Genomic DNA, 6,343 nt, shown 5'->3' on the forward strand with positions numbered 1-6,343 from the left:
CTCTCCAGACAGGCTAAATTAACCATCGTGATTGCTGAGGAATACTGAGAAAGGGAAACATCTTTCCATGTGGCATGAGTTCAAAGGAGCAGAAAGACAGATGGAAATGCTGCTGTCACAAGATAGGCGTTTTCACCATGTAGGGAGATCAGAGAGAAGACAACAAAGCTACACTGACAATAAGACAATTTTTCAAATTAGTTGGTCCCAAGAAGAATAATATTGAACAAACTGTCAACAAAATTCAATGTTCTTTCTGTGGTAACTCTATGGTTAAGAACTAGAACTCGGAACTCTCTCTGGTTCACAGGGGATTCCTTGAAAGTAGGGCATCCTTAACAATGCAGGGCACTATTCCATCATCATTGTAGTTCACATTTAATGAGAGGAAAGTAATCATGGCTCCTGAAAGAGTTAATTCTGCATCTCTTCTTACACCTAATTAACAGCAGGAAAGCTGTAGGCAAAAGGGAAAATGGGACTCTTGGGAATAGGTAATCTCATCATTGACTCCCAGTAAGCCCTAGGAATACCTGTCAGACAGATAGAAGGCAGGAACAGATAGGATTTGCAGTCTGGTTGTAGGTCCTTCTGTGGGGAAGCAGATGTGATGGCAAAAAGGAATTTGCTTCAGTTAAGCTTCATATTTTTAGAGAGCTGTTAAATCAAATTCTCAATCTCAGAGAAATTTAACAAGTATTTGCTTTTGCATTTAGTAAAATCTCACTAATTTGGCCTCAGAAGAAGATAAATTTGGAATTAGACAATATCTATAAAGAAATGATGAAGACTTGAGACAAGGTAAATAGAATGTAGCTTTGGGGGGATTTAAAGAGTAATTACGTGTCAGAATATCAATATATACTTGCATTATTACTTGTCTATAAGGGCAAGAGATATTTTCAGTTATGTGACGGCCAACCTGTTGTACATTGCTTCACAAAACACAATTAAAATTCGTGGGTTGGCATTTTGGTGAGCTAAGGACTTTGGCTCCCTGCTGAATGTGAATTTCCTGATTCCCAGGAGGAAGTGAGTCACCTGCCAAGTGAAGTAGTCCAAGGACTCATGGCCCATCTGTATGAGTTATCGTATAAAGCGTTCTTTCATTGGGGAAGTTTCTGGATCAGGTCCATACTTTGATTTTTTTTCTGCTGTGCAACAGCAATTTTTGATAAATTGAAATTCCACTCCAAATTTTAGTGTATAATTGAACAAGTTGAAAGCTGATAGGATTGTTGAATGAGTTCGAATTTTCACTGTTTGGAAAGAACATGGATCACTTTGTCACTTTGTTCCAGGCTCTAAACCGAGAACAGCGGAAAAGCTTACTCCTGGCCATGAAAACAGAGACCAGTGAGACCAGTGGTCTCACAGTATTAGGAAGAATTATGTCACTGGTTAAAAAAAAGAAAAAAGACTCAAAAGGCCAATACTTCCCCAAAAGTGTGCTCCATAAGCTTACATTCTTTCTTCTAAGTACATGACTTACCTACTTCAACTTACCAGGGAACTAAATAAGAGTTTTGAACTGATGACTATGGACCCTGTCAGAGTTATGGAGATTTCTCTAGACAACAGTTTAATCATGACATCCAGCCTGAAAGTTGGACCCTAATGATTCTCAACTTCTGGTGTTCCTGCCCGAGTATATCTTGCAATCTGAATTAGCCTTCTCAGTGAAATATTGTGAATGGGTTGTGTGTGAGCTTCCAAGTTGCCCTGGAAGTCACTTGCTCTGGGGATACCCGTACCACACCCTGAAGACACTTCAGCCATTATGGGGAGAGGTCTAGAGACAAAGTGCTGAGATCTGTCTGACTTGTGCCTGGCTGATCTGAGAAGCAGATCTTCTAGTCTGGTCTAATTTTCAAAGCATTACACTCAAGCCCAAATTAGGCTACCTGAACGTCCCCCAACTGCTAGAGCCAGGACAACTCAGCACGCACACACTAACTGACTTAAGAAACTGTAGGACACTAATTATTGTCACTCCATTTTACTGTTTTTAAAAGTCATTAATTCATAATAACTTGGATAGATGAGTACATTTATAATGAACAAATCAGGTTTATTAGCATATCAATTGTCATTCATTAATTTATTAATTACTATTTTTTGTCAGTCATGGGGCTTGAACCAGGGCCTGGATAGTGCTCTATCACTTTTAGTCACCGTGCCAGTTCTGGTGTTTTGGTGGTTACTTGGAGATAGCAGCTGACAGACTTTCCTGCCTGGGCTGGCTTTGGACTCAATCCTCAGATCTCAGCTTCCTGAGTAGCTAGGATTACAGGTGTGAGTCACCAGGGCCAAGATAATGTTCTATTGCCGTGTAAAAAAAAATCACCCCAGATCCCACTGCATTGCTATATTATTAGAAGAGCAATTAATAAGTATCTATCTTCTAGAGATTTTTCTCTTTGTGATACTATAGCTTGAATTCACAGCTCTCGCTTGCTAGATAAGCTCTACCACTTGAGTCATGCCCAGGCTTCTCCCTCCCCTCCACCCCCACCCCTGCTTTAGCTGTTTTTCAAATTGGGTTGCATTCTTTTTGCCTGGGCTATACTGGGATGTGATCCTCCTATCCTTCCTGTATAACTGGGATGACAGATTCACATAACCATACTCCCTAACTTTCTACCTGGGCCTTGAACCCCAATGTTCTTAATTTCTACCACCTGAATAACTGAGATTATAGGTGTAACTCACTAAGCCTGGACATGATTGTCTTTAAACCTCAAAATGATTGGGGATAAGATGGCATCAATGAACTGTAAGTTCCATGAGACCACTTCCTCCCTCCCTGCCTCCCTCCCTTCCTTCCTTCCTCCCTTCCTTTCTTCCTTCCCTCCTCCCTCCCTCCCTTCCTCCTTTCCTCCCTTCTTTCCTTCCTTCTTCCCTTCCTTCTTTCACATTCTTTCTTTCTTTGTGTCTGTTCCTTAAACCTCCATAGTGATCATAGTTTACATAGATTCCATGTAATTTGTTGGGTAGGATAGAAAATAAACAGGATAAGTACTTTCAGAAGTTAAAATTAACAAGGTCAAATTTAGCCATCTAGTAGCAATTTTATTACAGGTTTCAGTAGAGATTTTCCTAAATTATTAAGTTTCTGTGAAATATAAATAGCATTTGTATTGCAGTCAAGGCAGGCATTTCTAATGTGATAGGATTTAAACCCAAAACTATCCAGCAACAAATGCTTTCCTCTCTGCCTGAAATGACCTTGATTCCTTTCTCCAGGCTAAATTTTTTGACCTTCAAACTCAGAGTGTTTCTCCCATGCCTCTGCAGAGTGTGCCTCTCATTCATATTGCATTTGAAAGAAAAGTATATTCAACTTTCAAAATAGTTTTGTTATACTTATAAAATTACTAGACACAGTAAAAATGAAAAACATGACAATGATTATGAAATTATTTCTTCTCTGTTACTAAAACATTTAAATCATCATTAAATATAAGGCCTTACCCCAAAAGGTCCAAAAGAAGAAGGTATAACAGGTGCTTACACAATTTTATGTTAAAAAACAACCCACCAACCTTACAAAATAATAGATATTTTCAAGGCAAGGACTCACCTAAATATGGAGACTCATCCAACATGTTGGTTGAACTTCAGTAGGTTAAGGAATGTGAATGTGAATGACATTTCTGCTCTTATTATGTGTCCAATGTGAACTCCCAGATGTTTTGAAAAAGAAACAATTTTCCTATTCATGTAAATTGATGATTATATGACTTGCTTATCACCTTAAGAAATTTATACTCAGGATGTCATAATTATTTACATCAGCAGGCATTTAGTGAGTATTTACTAAATGAAATTCTTAGTGAGGTAGTGTTAGGTACTCAGGTTGGAGTGACAAGAGAAACGCTTCTTAATTTCAAAGAATTTAGAGGTTAAGTAATAGTACAGAAACATATCAACTAAGGTTATGTGGCATTCAGATACCTGTGTACTCTGTAAGATATAGGTCAAGCAAGAGATTTTTATCTTTCCAGAAAAATGCTCAAAGTAATTTGTAAGTAAGTCTTATTGGACATTCACCATACTTTTATAAAGCTTAACTCTTGCAAGTATTTAGGTGACTATTTAGTATAATAAACATGAAAGTTTAAATTTGATAGCAAGTATTAGTCCATCTAATTGCCCTTATCTACCTAGTCAAGACAGCAACAAAGGCCAGAAAATATCTTTTTATCCTTAATGTGCTTCTGAGAAAATCACAATGAACATTTTTGTGGCTCATTTCAGATCTGAATTGACTTTACCAGTACTCAACTCATTTGGCCTGAGTTTCCTCTTTCAGCGTGGGCATTCCTAGTCATTGTGTGATTAACAGGAGAGCTCAAAAGCAAAGTCACCACAACCCAGTTGTCCAGCACGGTCAAGGTCAGAAGCAGGAAACAAAATGGTGATTGGTGAATGGTGAAATATATGTGGACAATATGGCAGATGGGAAAGCTGATAAAGGTTTGCTAACACTTCAATTTTGTCTAACATCCTGAATTGTGAATAAGCCAACCATCAGGACTATCACAAACTAAAACTACTAAAAACTATGACAAACTTAAAAAAAAAACAGAACAGAACAAAATTCAAGTGTTTTTTCTCTATTTTTTTTAAACAAAAGCACATGTAATTCAGAAACATTTCCATTTGTTGTGCACAACATATAGATTAGGTAGTAGAAATGCTACAGGAGGATGCCTGTTTCTTATTTAGAAAATCCTTTTTTTAGCAGAGGAAAGGAATTCTGCATTTACCATTGTAACAGAGCCAATAATCATCATTCTTAAGTGGGCTCTTTGTACTACAGGCTTATGTTCACAATTTGTCATGAGTGAAACACTTCCCTTAATATCTGGGGAAGAAAAAGTTTCAGGGGAAACAAAAAGTCTTCTATCTTTATTTTCACAGGTATAAATTGATGTGCACAGTACTTTCATTCTTTCATCTAAATTGAATTTAATATGCAAAACAGGATATTTGAATAAGTAGCTTGTCAGAAAGAAAGTAGTTTGTCAGGAAGGAAAAAGCTGCCATGGACTCCGCTCACTACAGAAGAGAGTATATTAGTCAAATTAGAAATCATGCAATCACAGGCCACTGTAGCTCTCAAATACAGGCCTATGTGATTTGCTCACTGCATATAGTCATTTAGGCTGCAAAAAGCCAGACGCTGCAGAAAGAACAGGGAGTCAACATTCATACCACGGACTTTGCACTAACAAAGAACCTCTAGATTCATTTTTTAATATTCAATATCATCATAAAGAACCCCATACTTTTAGATGCTATCGAATAGTAAATATCTAAATATCTACTTCAGTCTTTTTGACTATGGAGTCTCCCTCTTATATTGACTTCTAGCTGCAAAACAGCAGCTTGAATTCTATACTGGGAACATTCCAGAATTTTAGTCTTGGCAGGAACAGTAATAATCATGTGGCCCCAACCTGCTCTACTACAGATAAGGTTCGCAGAGGTTAAATGAATGTCCAAAATCAGTGGCAAGCCAAGGCTAGAACCTGGGGCTTTTCCATTATCTGAGGCTTGATCTTAGGTCAACAGAACCTAAGTCAATGTACATACAGTTTCGTATTCTATCACTGGAGCTAGATAAAGCTACAGTGCTTGTTCTGGTTAAGAGCAATGAGACCATCTGAGAGGTCACTCTGTTTTGACTTCCAAAGCTTTGGGGATCAGCACACTACTGAATCGATACAAGACTACAAGAGGTGGGAAATGACTGGAAATGAGAAATTAATTGCTTAGGGGAGCAAAAGGAAAAAGACATGGTTCTCTGATCCACCTGAGTTTTCATCAGCCGCTGACCATGCCCTACACGGAAGACAATCCATGTTCCCAGTGAGATCACTGTGCGATTTTCTTCTCTCCATCTTTGAGGGATGCTGAATTCAGAATCGTCTGATTTCAACATCAGTGTGTGTGGCCATGGTAAAATGTTTAAAGAGAGAGTTGGAAAGTACTGCATGGAAGATTACAGACCCTGATATCGGCACAACCCCATATTTCAAGCCATTCAGCAAGGCTCTCAAATTTGTTCAACTCCCTTGAATGAGTCTTATCATATATTCTATGGTGAAGTGGGTGAACTTTCACATGCTAAGCAGTAAGACTTGCCCACCGGGTGGCTTTCCCTAACGCCCCGCCCCCATTCCCAATTAAAGAGCTGTATTTGGTTTGGGCTTCTTTAAATGGTGCTCTTGTTAACACTCATCAAACACAGGAAAAATAAAACAGCAATTTAACTGTGTTCGCAGTGTGAAAGACTTGTGCAAATAACCGGCGCATTTCTAGCTGGTTAGTAATA

General features: G+C 38.4%; 1 long non-coding RNA gene across 1 annotated transcript; it reads left to right on the forward strand.

Moving 5' to 3' along the window:
- Positions 1-393: 393 nt before the first annotated feature.
- Positions 394-6,126, forward strand: LOC138819700 (uncharacterized). Its single transcript, XR_011369581.1, has 4 exons — positions 394-494; positions 717-801; positions 4,261-4,479; positions 5,703-6,126. It is a non-coding gene; the product is annotated as an uncharacterized lncRNA (long non-coding RNA).
- The last annotated feature ends 217 nt before the right edge of the window (positions 6,127-6,343 follow it).

The sequence above is a fragment of the Dipodomys merriami genome, unplaced genomic scaffold, assembly GCF_024711535.1.
Source record: "Dipodomys merriami isolate MVZ:Mamm:240054 unplaced genomic scaffold, mDipMer1.0.p SCAF_81, whole genome shotgun sequence".
NCBI classification, from domain to species: Eukaryota; Metazoa; Chordata; class Mammalia; order Rodentia; family Heteromyidae; genus Dipodomys; species Dipodomys merriami.